The sequence below is a fragment of the Pseudopodoces humilis genome, chromosome 9 (assembly GCF_049639895.1).
Source record: "Pseudopodoces humilis isolate 2021_Gansu_Grassland_sample_001 chromosome 9, ASM4963989v1, whole genome shotgun sequence".
NCBI classification, from domain to species: Eukaryota; Metazoa; Chordata; class Aves; order Passeriformes; family Paridae; genus Pseudopodoces; species Pseudopodoces humilis.
Window position 1 is genome coordinate 6,866,909 of NC_142208.1, and position 14,946 is coordinate 6,881,854.

The window sequence follows — 14,946 nt, forward strand, 5'->3', positions numbered from 1 at the left end:
CTGGAACACCTGATACCTGGGATACCTCCCTGCCTGCCACGCATAATCCCTTCTTAATTCTTAACTCTTGTGGAATTCATGGTGCTTCTTCAGTGCCTCTTTCATCTTTCTATGGAATCCATCTCATTGTTTCTGTTATCTCTCAGTGATAGTTGCATTTTATCAGCAGACCCACAGCTTGTTTGTAAAGACAAACCTGTCATTCCTCTTACAGTGAAGACCTCTTTGGCCTCATCCACTTTGGGCTCTGACAGCATTTAAATATGTCTGTAAAAAGGATTAACAAGAAATAACTAGTACTGCTGTAATTGGCTTATGAGCAGAAGAAAAAAAATTGCATTAAATAGCCATTTTAGAGACAGGTCTAAGACTTGAGAGATTTTTTCTAAAGTGACAGTCCCCACTTTTCTTTGGCAATTTTTACAAGATATAAAGTTCTTTAGGGCTCCATAGATTGCCTAAATATCAAATGATTAATCTAGTTTTCTATTTGTCTATATTGATATTTTCAGCCACAACGAAAGGGAGACAGTAAAGACTGGATATGAAAAGCACAAACAGCTGTGTAGTCAGGGTCTTCTGAAACCATCCCAGTCTGTCAGGCCATAGATCCAGAATAGTCAGTAGTGGACAGTCAGTAGTTTCCTATTCATGCTGCTAGAATAGTATATCAAGTGGACCCTCATGTTTGGATAAACATGACTTTTGCTAAAAGATGCATTATCATTTCTTTGACAGTCATTAATTGTATAAAGGACCAGGGTTTTGTGTGTCTCAGCCACCAACTTCTCTGGTTCTGGCAGACTTTGATATTATAATTATCTTTATTCACCTCTCATTGGAGGCTACAGATTTTTTGATCAATTTCTTCACTTGAGTTTCAATACATGGATCTGTCACTTACTGTGCTTAATCTAACAAAATTTCTTTGTCTTGCAATTTACTGAACCAAGATTTAGCACTTGGTCCAACACCCTCAGTCTCACTGTGAGCCAGTGCTGTTACATAGAAGACCAAGTCTAGGCCTGGGCCCGCAGTGTTCAGTAAACTACAGGTGCAAATATAAAAAATGTTATTCCTTCTCCTCAGCCTCTACCAGCAAGCAGTCTTCCAATCTGTTACAAGCATGCCAGCATAAATGGTTGTTGAAGTGCTGTACACAATGGTACTACATCTTCTCCGTTCCAGAGCACAGAACTTCATCTGCAGAGCCAGGTGACCAAAGGGAGGGAGCCTGAGGGAGCCTGACGTGAGCCTCTGCATCTCTTGGTTCACTTGTCAGAAGGCTATGAGATACTGCGTGAAGCACAGCAGAGCAATGCTAAATAGAAACTACTTCAGAGGTTTTCAGAGCATGACAGGATCAAATGTGTTACAACTCACAGCCAATCATAATGGTTGCACACCTTCCTCAAATTTTTTGCAGCACAAAAAGGGCAAGCCTTCAGGTTAGCTGGCCACCATGGGGACCTCTGTCTATCATTCCATGTATTGTTCTTGATTTGCTCAAGCTGATTGTCAACGATTTATGCAGTATCCAAGATGACTCATTAATTGCTTTCCAAAGGTTTCCCGCATTAGTTGTCTGAGAAAAAGAACGTGTGAAGAATCTTCATCTAAATGAGCTGAACTAAAAAGGAATGTAGTTATTAGTAAAAGCAGCAGTGTCGTGATAAGACACTTATCTCATTCAGAACATGAGATTACATCAACCACCATACCATTTGCACCTAAAAACCAGCTATGTAATGCAGCTCAAGTTCATACATATAAATCTAAATGTGGCTAATCACATTAGTCTGTCCACACAAAATGAAATTACCTGTGACTAATACTAACATATGAAACTGAGGAAAATTATTTGTAGCGCAATAGGAGCATCTCTTTGGGCTGCACTCAGTTTCTCACTGGTTTGAAAGTGAGGGCAGTAAGAAAAATAGGACCCTTATGCTCAAAAAGGCTAAAAGCTCAGTAAGAAATTATTTTGGAAAAAGACAAATGGTTCAATATTGTGCAAATGTTGTTTTTCCCTCTGAAGGACAGTTATTTGGTTTGATACATATCCATGATCTCCAGGAAACTACACAGAAACAAAGGTGCAGATGAAGACAGAGAGAAAAGTAATAAAATCAGATGTCCTGTGGTATTGCTGATGTACTTTCAGGTCACAAAGGAATTAGTTCTAACAGCATTTTACTTAGTAGAGATAGACATAGTTCAGAAGTAGAAAATTGGAGATGTCTGTGAAAAGGTCAAAAAAAGCTGTAACAATTTATACCATCTGAGGATGTGGCTGAACATACAAGCATGTTTTCATTAAAGACTTCAGCTAAGGGCTAACAGGTAGGTGCATTTCCTAGAGGTGAGTATTTCAGGTAGAGGAACAGTTACCAGCGGTTACAAATATCTAATGCTTCCTGAACATGCATCAGCACCACCATGGGAAATTGCTGAGTGAGGAAGAGATATCCCCAGCTAGTCATGCATTGTGGTGCTGGGAATATTAGTGACTACATTAGGATGTGTAATTAAAATATTATGTTTTTTCTACTCGTAGGTATTAAGAAAGAAAGAAGGTTCCCAGCCTCCTCATTTTAACACACAGAAAGTACAATTTGATGCCACATATATTAACCACATAAAGTAGCCTTAAGAAGCAACCACAGATGCCATGACAAATGTATGTTATGCCAAAGACAAGGTCCAGTTCAGCAGGCTTTTCTGAGTCTGAACTCTACTGAACAAATGAACATTACTAGACTGTCTGGAAAATAATGGCTTCACACCTCTTCAAGCTGCATAGGCATTAATGTAGAAACAAGGAGAGATGACGAGGATGGCTTGAAATTTACATCAGCGCAAAATTAGTTCAAGCCAGAACTAGAAATCAGAACAGATGACTGCAGGCATGTAAGACCTCTTCTTTCTAAGGCCAGGAATAGAAAGAAATGTCCTTGAGCATCTGAGCTGGATAAACCATTTTCCAGTACTCTTCTGAAAAACACACAATTAAATGGACTGCTTTTACAGAAAATGAGATATAGATTGAGTACCAGCCAATAGTATATGTTTATAAGCAACAGCCTCATTCAGCCAAATAATTATTTTTGGATATTTTTGTTGTTTAAGTGAGGAAGAGAGAAGCTACTGGCAAGCTGCCATTGTAATGTAATATCTTGGCAGGAAAACACTTTGTATTATATCACAACCATATGGTGGTAGGAAAGATTTTTTTCTATTAAGTTTCTGTAATAATCTGTTCCTATTTTTAATGCAGCCTTTCGGCATTAAACAAGTTTGCTTCTCAGTTCTGTCACAGGAATTGTTACAGTACGACTACACTTTTATACCTAATAATGGCAAATATTAAAACATTGCATTTTCAGAGTTACAATTAGCTCTTCTGCTGTGAAAAGGTAAATGAGCCCACTGATGGAATGGAGCTTCTGTGAAGAGATAACCCTGGTTTCCCATAGGACAGCACACCTTTTTTTTTTTTTTTATTAACTCTAATGGCTGAGAATACTTAAGTAGGTATGATTAAATGAAGTCTGGCTTTCTTTGGTAACAGAGGAAACAGGAAGATGTGTGGGAAGTTGTCACTTGCATTTCTGTCCTCAGCAGCTCAGCTCCATTTTAAGAACAGCAACAATAAATAGATTTCCTCAGGTATCTTCCTATTGCTAATAGAAAGTCAGAGCAAGTGAATGCTAGGCAACTGAATCTTTCATACATTCTTAGGACAGGTTCCTGCTCTGGCCCAACTGACTTTCTCCCTCAACATGTCTAGAAATCAGCAGGTAGAAACATTAATGAATTCAATTTTTTTAGATTCATATGTCTGCACTTTGACTTTCCTGTTTGGATAAGTCTTTTATCAGTATGGGGCACAAATGAGCTTTTGGCATATGAATACACCCCAGAATCCAGTAGTAAACATGTTTTTTACTATTCTGCTCATGTTTCAAACTTTTGCAGTCTTCTGTCTTTGCAACACAAAATTAAATAAAAGTACACAGAATTTCTTTTCCATTACCAGTAGTCCAAACACCACCAAAATCACTTTTGCAATCACCTTCTTTGCCAAGGAAGCTGAAATTCAAGATAAGACACAGAGGAACTTATCTAACAAAGGTTTTTCCAGCACAGCAAATAAATTTCCATTAAGGGTTCCTGAGGCAGATGCCTGCAGGATCCTAGTTCAGACCACATGAAACCCCTGCAGTTTGCTCTTGCCCAGACAACTCTGCTTGTACTCACAGGAGTGCATAAAGCAGAGATGGGTAGCGGGGTTATGCCTCTTCATGGAAGTTCTTTGGTCCTGTATGGCTGTGCTGAAGCACAGTAATGAATTAAATAATACCCCAAACACTTGCAGGCAGTTGAATGTGAACATCTACGGAGTTTGGCAGACAGAACAGTTTCTGGCATGTTTCTGGCCCATGTAAAACAATATTCTCCCCTGCAGCCTCAGGGTGGGTGTTAGAGCTGTGATGTCCAGGAGCTATCCCCAGCCAGCAGGAGGAGGCTGAGATTAGACTTCCTGGGGCCTCCCCAACATGTGGAGCTTCAGAGAGTTTCCAGGGGTGATCATTTGCTGTTCTGTGCCAGCAGTCCTCAAGGTCCTGATATTTTCATAATTTCTAAGAGATTTAATTTAGTAGGAAATATATAAACTAAACAATTCCCATTGATTTCAAATCTGAGCTGATGTCAAGAATGAGTTGCACTCCATGAATGAAAGGAACTAAGTCTGGCCCACATTTGAATATGCCCAAAGTCCTTCAGGATATTATGATTTGGATGACTAAAAAACCAGATAACAACAGAAGTACTGAACTCTTGGATGAAAACCCATAGGGAGGATTTTTTTGTGAGAAAATTATAGAAAATTCAACTGCCGTAACTTGCATGATGCCAGCACTAAAGTTTCTGCATGAAATGCAGAAACATTACCAGGGCAGGTGCAAATATTAGACTGTTTCAACCAGTGGTCCACAACTTACCTCCATGTTAAAATTAAATTTTCTCTACTTTCATATGCTATATTGCACTTCTTGGTACACAACAACCTAAGAAGTTTCTCTTTATGGCATTGAGCATATGAATGTTATAAAAATATGTTTACAGCAAAATAGCCTCAAAAATTATTTACATTGTTGCCAGCTCTTTTGAGACACTTCTACTAACCCTGTCTTTCAGGATTTTCCTTGTTAAAAATGTCCATTCCCCTTGATAAAGCCCTTCACACTTTGGCCAGAGAAACCACATTTTGCTAATATGATGTATTTTTGACTGACAGCATAGTTTTCAGCCTTTAAAAATATCCATATGCAGTAGTCAAAACATAGTGTGCTTGCAGCCCCTTGGAATCTTAATTCAAGTCTGTCTAACTTCCTGTCAAAACTCAGAGTAAGCAGTAATCAGAAAGATCTACTGTGAGAAAGAGCTAGTTTTGCAGGATCCAGTGACACTAAAGCAGAGGAGGTTATCTTCTGATTTTATGCCTCAGAATTGCAAAACAAACAGTTCAGCCTCAAAGCAATGAATCTGAATTGATCATGGTACAGCTCAATGGAGAATAAATAAATACACTCAGAAAAGTAAATGAGGGATGAGTGAAAGAATTTACATCTGTTAATATGGAAATTAGGAAAATACGTAAATGCTTTTGAAAAGACATTAATGGAATTCACCCAGATTTACAGTTGGAATTTGTTTCTGTCATTCTCTCTTATGTATAATCCAACAGAGCTCAAGCTTCCTAAAAAAGCACCATTATTACAGTATCACTGATGTCTGCTCTGCCTAGTCATGAATAGCCACCCTGCCAGTGAATGAGGTCCAGCAGTAAGTGACCTAGGAACACAGGCTTCCTCTGCCATAACTACAAAGCATACCCTCAAGCCAGGATCCCTTGAATAAAGCTTTGTGTTCTGCAGACCTTATTACCAGCTCTTTCCAAACCTTCGCTTGCAAGTCAGCCATAAATAACGTGGAGAGTTTGCAACTGTTCCTGTTGAGATCAGTGGTGAAATTTGCTTAAACTTTGCTGCTTCTGAGTGTGCAATGGTATGTGGGATGTGAGTGCACTCCAGAATGGCTACAGCAGTATAGCAGCTCATGAGTCCCACTGGAGACTCTGGAGAGGTAAAATGGCATCTCTACTCCAGGACACAGTTATAAAGGGAAATGCAAGCCCACTTGATTCCAGAGATCATCAAATCAAGACATGGTCACTCAAAATGTCCCTGGGCACACAAGCACAGGGAAGGGAGCAGGCCTGGAGATAGAATGATAGAATGGCAGCATTCTTGTCTGCGTAAGAGACAAGACAGATTTGTTCAAAGCCAACTGGTACTATGCCTAAGAGCAAATAATTATCTCCTTGTGTTCATTACATTCTCTCTCTTCTTTATGTAAAAATGATCATTCTGACCTGCAGAAAAATGTTTAATTATTACTCAATTTCATGGTGACAGCATCAAGTTTTGTCAAAGATGCCTTACAAACTGAGAAAAAAAAAAAGAAAAAGGAAAAAACCCTGTTACCTAAGAGCCTACTGAAATTCTTCAAGTCTCTGGGCATGCATTATATATTCACCAAGTTTACTGCTGGTGATCTAAGTTAGAAATTCTCCTGCTGGTTTTTATTACAGCTGCAGAGTCACAGATTTGAACAGCAGTAGACAGCCATTCTTCTGAGCCTGCACATAAATATAAAATATTTCCTTTTTCCTTATCTCATAAACCTTCCACTATGATTATTTCAAAATTAATTCCTGTTTTCTTCAGATTTTCTCCACTTATCATGTTACAATTAACAGAATGTATTCCATCCAACAAAGCTATGTTATTTGCATATTCAAAGGTCACCATACAGGTTAAAGTTATTTAACTATGAAAGAGATTATAATTTCACAATCTTTTTTAATGCAGATAAAATACAAAATTACCTCTGGGTTTTTAATTTGCACATTTACAGACACATGATAAAGAGCAGCATAACGAACTTTCAATTAGGCTGTGACAGCTCTTCCCTCTAGTCTTTGCATTGTTGTTTTATTATTTAAAACACTGTCATCTCTTTAAGCAAAAAAGAATAATACTTACTGCACCCATACTTTGGAACCAAAGTGGCAGCTTCTCCCAGGAGTGCTGCTGCAGTATCAGCTCACTTGTGCACTATGTGACACGGAACTGCTCCCTGCCAAGAAGATTGGGAAAGATCAGATAAATTAGATCAATGGACCACCAGGTTCTATGGGTGTTCTGACTGCTGAACAGTCCAGATCATCGGGGCAGAGCAGTGATAAATTGCAAAGAAAAGTCCTGTGTATAGCTGTACACCCTTGTGGGGTTTTTAAACTTATTTTTATACTGAATTTGTACAAACACAATAAAAATCCCGGACATTAGATTTAAATTAGACCTGGAAAAAGCAATGCTGATTGAATTTCCTATGAAATAGTAACAAAGTGAAATTCCATCCCCCATCTAAAAAAATCTTGGCCTATCTTACAGAAAATTAGATACCTCAGCACAACACTTCATCCACCTCAGGTAAGCCAGTGCAGCTGAGCTGAGCCAAATCCATTGCAAAGTTACCCTTTTCTCAGTTAACACTATGGTCACAAACCAATCCAATCTCTAAAAATGAACCAAGCTGAGGACAAACATTTCCTAGTGTTATGAATTAGAACAAAGTCAGTTGCTATTCTTATTTGTGTTGAAAGGAAACCCTGAAAAAGTCATATGTGGTTTTGTCCCCAAATGTCTTCACTTTTAAATCAGAGAGTAATTAATTTCAACAAACCAATTTCTGCAATTCTAGATGTTTATCCAGAGCCTGCAACTGCTACTTGAAAGGTCTTAGAGACACAAGCACTAAAAAATATAAAATGTATAGGTCTATAATGAAAAATAAGATCCTACAAACCTCCAGAAACTGACATTACTTACTGAAAATCACAGCTAATTTTACATGTTTGCTGACTGCAGCAGATTGCAGACTTTTCTGGACATATTGTTACTGATATAACAATATTGCACACCAATGGTAAACCTTTTAGAAATAGACCAGTCTTGAAGGGTATAATCAGTAGGTCACACAAAACAACAGCCAAATCACTTCTCTTTCAAGAGCTCTAGACAGCAAAGAAAAGTGAAAGACAGATGTAGGCACAGGAACCCTTCTTTGAAAGTCACAATTACAGATGATTACAAAACGTCCAGAATAACTATCGAGCCATTCTACTGTCAAAAGCTTTACTCTCCTGACAGGTGGCTTCTCATCTTCATTTGCCATGAATCCCATCCTGGGATTCATGTACCTGTGACAATAGGTAACACAGTGACAGGACCCTCCCTCTACCCCATCCTGAGATGCCTTTAAAGATCTCTACATCTTCTGAGATGCAGCTAATTTTACTTTTGTCTCTCTTGTAGATTATTTTATGGGGAAAGAAAAGAAAAAGGCAAATGCAAGTGACAATTGTGAAGTGACCTAATTGTACAGAATAGTTGTTATATGCTGTTCCCTCCATAGGAAGTGCTGGCTCCAAAAAAAAAAATTCATATTCCTAATACAAAATACAATCTTAGAATGCAATTTTTCAGAACTTCTACTACAGGAAATATGACCACATGCCTTCATGGTTGGACATGAGAACATGACAATATTTCAGTATGAATTTAAATATGCATTAAAATATGCACAAATATGCATTTAAAGGACTATTTAGAAAGAAATTAGAATTTAGAAGTCTGGTGCATGCATGACTGCAGGAGAAGAAGTGACTTAAGATTGATTGAGGACAAGGTCTTCAGATAGACTTAAAATTTTTTGAAGCTGATATGATCAAGAAGCCCTGGTTTTATCTGGAAGTGGTTGTGTGAGAAGCATTAAAAAACTTCCTTTTTCACTTCACATGAAACAATGCTGAAAATTCTATTTTGGAGGTCTGAAATTCTCGAGGCAAGCAGAAACTGCCATTGTCGACCAGAAGAAGACTGTGTGTATTTTACAGGTGAGAAGCTTACTTGGACTGACACTTTACAGAGTTTGAGACAACACTGAAGCTCAAACTAACAATGTTTAATATAATAACGTTATGTTATGTTATGTTATGTTATGTTATGTTATGTTATGTTATGTTATGTTATGTTATGTTATGTTATATTACTATATACTAACAGTATGGATAAATTTTTGTTAATGTAAAATATACAGGAACTGTAGAACTACCAAGTTGCTTTCAGTAATCGTGTCTCTAGTTAGTGCTTTACTGCAGAAAGCATCTTGAAACCAAACTCTAGCCACTGATGTAAAGGAAGAAAAGAACAGGGAAAATTGGTTTGCTTTCAATGTACAATTTGAAGCATGAGATTTCACACAGCTTAAGGAGTTAGAAGTATTATTGGTCATAAAATTTTTCAGCACCTTTAAAGTGTCCTGCTGCAATATTATTCTAGGTAACCTTCCTTGACAATAAATTAAACAGATTTACAAAACACTGAATAAAGATAGTATTTCTGTTTATTGGATTCATATTTATTCTCTTTAATATCATTAACTTCACATATTCTAAGTAAGAACAAAGGAGGATTTGTTTTCACTATACATTTGTGATCCTGATGAAGATTTTTAATTTAACAAATTCTTTGTCCTATTTCCTTGTCATGCTGCCCTATGGTAGGCCTCTTCAGCTTAAACAAAATACTACTACTACTACTACTACTACTACTACTAATAATAATAATAATGTAAAAAAATAAATTGCAGAAGGCACCAGAAACTGACACTGAGTCTTCTTTTAAAATACTTGCTTCCTTGCTACCATTTTCTCCATCCTGAGATACAATTCTTTGAATTACTATAAAATGACCAGTTTTATAATAAATAAAACTCTTCTCCAAACTGTTTACCAGCCTACGATGAAGGGTGATCAAGGCTACTGGATGGAATATCAAGAAAATATTTTAATAGTTGATTTGACAAAGAAATTGAAGTTTCAGGCCAGCTTTCCAGAAATTCATGCCAAATTCAGAAATATTTTGGCTATAGAAAAAGGAAAAAGATCACACAAAAAAACAAGACTTGTGTGATCATACTGTGCAAATGTTTGCATCCCTTGCTGCCACCATTTTCTTGCCCTAATGGCTTGGACACCCAGTAGCCTATATTAGTTAAACCCGGCACAGCAACAGCAGCTGAGTAGAAAAATTCCTACCAGTTCCATGAAAACAAACAGAAAGCTGAAGGAAGGAGATCCTGTTCGTGCAGTCATTGAGGGGAAACCTCTGACATGGGCTCAACAGCTGCATGTCAGCAAGAGTAGTTGCATTGCTTCTATCACAACTCACAGTGTGTTTGGCAGCAAAACCCAGAGCAATGAGTCCTATGAGTTCTGCCACTCTCTAGATGGAAATCAACACAAAGGAAGCCAGTTCTTCCAACAGCTTCACCACCCCATGTGGAGAAGGATGGAGAGAATACTAGCTCCTTGCTGTCTGATGTAGCCAGTAGTGGATGATAAAGGAAAGGCATTTTAGTCATTGCTCTAAATTAACTCAGAAGGAAAATTCTTATTCCACCCCCATTCATGATCAGCTGAAGAAGAAATGTGACTCAGAGGCGTCTGACACAGAATCTCCACAGAGCCCAGCTAATGTGTTACTCTTTTCTCAAGCCACTTAACATCACCCAACAGCTGGTCCTGATCAGGTACTATCTGAACACTAAACTGCAGCACATTTTCCAACAAAGAAAATAAGCATTTTATTATTTTAATGCACAGAAGTACTTTTCTCTCTGTATCTTAAAAGTACCTCTAAATTTCAGCTACTTTCAAATTTACTTCAATTGTCCGCATTTAGGTAATTTAATGAATCTTAGGGAGATTTTAGAACACTTTACAAATTTATTTTTTCTCTTTTAATAGATCCACTCTTCTTCTTTATCATACCTTTACTTGAACATTTTTACCAACACAATAAAAGACAAAAAAGCCCTGTGCTCTTTTGAGCCCAAGTGCTCAGCTTGTGTTACAAATCTATACTTTCATCTTTCTTAACCTGACTGCATATCAGTACTGCAGAGGTAGATGCAGGGGGGCACTAGCTTAGGACAGGCTCACTACACACTGAGGACTTAGGGCCTGGCTGTACACAGAGACTCTCCACTTGAAAAGGAACCAAAAGGTAAAAAACTGCTGATGGTTGCACTCAAAAGCAAATTTCCCAGAAAAATACAATTCTGAATGGGAAAGAGGGTAAAAAAGATCTTGGCCAAAGGCAGAGTTTCTTCATTGTAATAGGGAGATTATGGTTACAACTTCCTCCCATTTCTTACCACCTTAGAACAGTGAGAGGTTTTCCATGTGCCCAGGACTTAGAAGACAGCAATATGGAGCCACTAAAAGGCTCCATACATTAGCTTTGGAAGAAAGAAAAGAGTAGAGGACAGAGTGTTTTGTTTGCAACTTTTACTGGCATTATTCCTTAGAGAGGAGTAGTCTTTCCTTTTTGGAGTGTGCATGGAAGAGCAAGTAGAAGGTGTTGTGAGTCAGATCAGATCAAGATCTTTCTTGCCCAGCTTTCCACTGAGTTTTGCATGACATTGCAAATGATATTCCTCTCGGCCCTTGGTTTCCCAGCTGTAAAAAGATATCTCGTTCCATGGAAGCTGAAAAGATGGCTGTTATTTAGTGTGGGTCCTTATAAATAAGCATCAAGAAATGGGAGGTTCTGGTCAGGTCAGCAGTTAAGAAAAACAGGTATTATCATGTATCAGTGCTGAGAAGGTGTTATTTCTCAGGAAACCACTAGAGCTTAAAATTCTTCCAAGTCTAAATTCCAGATAAGTATGAAAGTTTAGCATTTTAAAGATTCTTTTGGATACAAAACAATCTGAAAAGTAACTTTTTAAGGTGGAAAATCACTAATTCTGAGAGGGGGGGTTTTAATGTGGGGGAAAAAGAGGATGTGTTTGTCTATCTTCAGAGGTTCCTTATGCTGCACCATACTAGGAAAAACTTAGGACGGAAGGAACTTTTTATCTCCTTTCCCATGCTGTGGTAGGAACGACCTAGAAGTCCTCAGAGTCCTCTCAGAGTATTCAGCATGAAGACAGGAATATCATGAACCCTGGTTGCGAGAGTCCTTGGAGCAATGATATCAGATCACCAGAAGATTTCCAGTAGCACAAGCAAAAAAACTGGCATGCAGCTTTTTGTCCAGAAATCTGGCATTTTGCTCCAAGTTTTCTAAAACCCAACTAGTTTTCACAAAACATTAATCCATGAGTAAATTTATGCTGTCTGATGAAATCTATTTAAATAAGAAAGGGCTTGCTATCAATTTCCATTCATCTCTCCTTGGAGGAGGGAATGGACCATAAAAATGCTCTGGTTACATTACAACTGGAGGCTAAGGTGAAGAGTAGGGATCTGGAGTGAACTGAAACATTGCCTTTATTCTGAGGGTCAGAGAAACCCCATGCTCTCCAGGTAGTAATATTTCTGGTGTACATTACACAGATCCATCTGATTTGTCTCTCCATCATCTCACGTTCTGTCTCTAAAAGGAGACAGACTGGCCAAAGGGGGATTGCCCAAATGCTATTTAGGGCAATCACCAGTGTCACCATGGGATTTTAAGGGAAGTTGTTTCAGGGAAGTTGCCATCAACGTAACTCCTACACAGCTCAATAGCTACTAAAATGTGGTTCTCAAGCAAATAAATTAGAATGAATGGACTGAATAACTGGAATTTAGAAAAGACAGGAGTTAGTTTACTAATTACCCACAAAAAAACTGACATTCCAAAAACTAAAGACGCAAAATTAAGTATCAGAGCTCCTGAATAATACTGAAGGCTTCATTGCCCTAGCAAAGTTGTAGGCTCTAAGATGTGTATTGAATTGCAGACTTTGGCAGTATTTTCCAAGGCCCTTGGGAAATACACTTACCATGTCCTAAACCACACACACCCTGTTGATTGTTACTGCTGTTTTATATGGTACATATTAAACAAACTGACAACAAATCAACTTTAACTGGAAATATTGATTTGAAATGGCATCCAGTAAACTTCTAAATGCAAAATCAGTATGTCTAACATTCATCCATCACAGAGTCACAGAATCACAGAATCACTAGGTTGGAAGAGACCTCCACGATCATCAAGATCATCAAGTCCAACCCATGCCCTAACACCTCAAACAGACCATGGTACCAAGTGCCACATCCAGGGATGGTAACTCCACCACCTCCCTGGGCAGACAATTCCAATACTTTATCACTCTTTTTTTAAAATCTTTTTCTTAACATCCAACCTAGATCTCCCCTGGTGCAGCTTGAGACTGTGTCCTCTCGTTCTGTCAGTTGCTGCCTGGAGAAAGAGACCGACCCCCACCTGACTACAGCCACCTTTCAGGAAGCTGTAGAGAGTGGTAAGGTCACCTCTGAGTCTCCTTTTCTCCAGGCTAAACATCCCCAGCTCCCTCAGCCATTCCTCACAGGGCTTGTGTTCCAAGCTCCTCACCAGCCTTGTTGCCCTCCTCAAGTGTCTCAATGTCCTTCCTGAACTGAGGGGCCAGAACTGGACCCAGAACTCAAGGTACAGCCTCACCAGTGCCAGGTACAGGGGAAGAATGACCTCCCTGCCCCTGCTGGTCACATTATTCCTGATCCAGGCCTGGATGCCGTTGGCTTTTTGGCCATCCGGGCACGCTGCTGGCTCATGTTCAGCCAGCTGTCACGAGTACCCCCAGTTCCTTTCTGCCTGGGCAATGTCCAGCCACACCGTCCCCAGCCTATAGCACTGCAGGGGGTTACTGTGGCCAAAATGCAGGACTCGGCACTTGGACTTGTTAAACTTTACTCTATGGACACTGCCCATCCATCCAACAGTTCCAGGTCTCTCTGCACAGCCCTCCTACCTTCCAACGGATTAACACACACTCCCAGCTTAGTGTCGCCTGCAAATTTACTAATGAAAGGCTCAATACCCTCATCCATGTCACCAATAAAAATATTCAACAGGACTGGCCCCAGCACAGACCCCTGAGGGACACCACTGGTGACTGGCCACCAGCTGGATGCAGCACCGTTCACCAGCACTTTCTGGGCTTGGCCTCCAGCCAGTTCTTAACCCAGCAAAGAGTGCTCCTGTCCAAACCATGAGCTGCCAGCTTTTCCAGGAGCGTGCTGTGGGAGACAGTGTCAAAGGCCTTGCTGAAGGCCAGGTACACAACATCCACAGCCTCTCCTGCATCCACCAGGTGGGTCACTTGGTCATGAAAGGAGATCAGGTTGGTCAAACACAACCTACCCCTCCTAAATCCATGCTAGCTGGGTCTGATACCCTGGCCATCCAGTAAGTGCTGCATGATGACACTCAGTATAAACATTTCCATTACCTTACCAGGTACTGAGGTCAGGCTGACTGGCCTGTAATTACCAGGATCCTCCTTCCCACCCTTTTTGTGAATGGGTATCACATGGGGCAGCTTCCAGTCATCTGGAACCTCACCAGTGAGCCAGGACTGCTGGTCTCCTGATGAAGAGCAGCTTTGCAAGCTCATGTACCAGCTCCCTCATCATCCTGGGACAGATCCCATCTGGTCCCATAGATTTATGACTATCCAAGCATTTTAGCACTTCTCTCACTGCCTCCTCCTGGATACCAGGGGGACCATTCTGCTCCCTGACACCATCTACCAATCCAGGAGGACAGCTGTCCTGAAGGCAAGTCATCTTCCCACTAAAGTTTGAGGCAAAGAAGGTGTTACGCACTTCTGTCTTCTCCTTATCTGCAGTTACTAAGCTTCCCCCTGCATCCAATAGAGAACAAAGGTTGGTCTTACCCTTCCTTTTACTATTAATCATTTGTAAAAAACATTTTTTATTGTCCTTTACAAAAGTTTGCCAAATTAAGTTCAAAC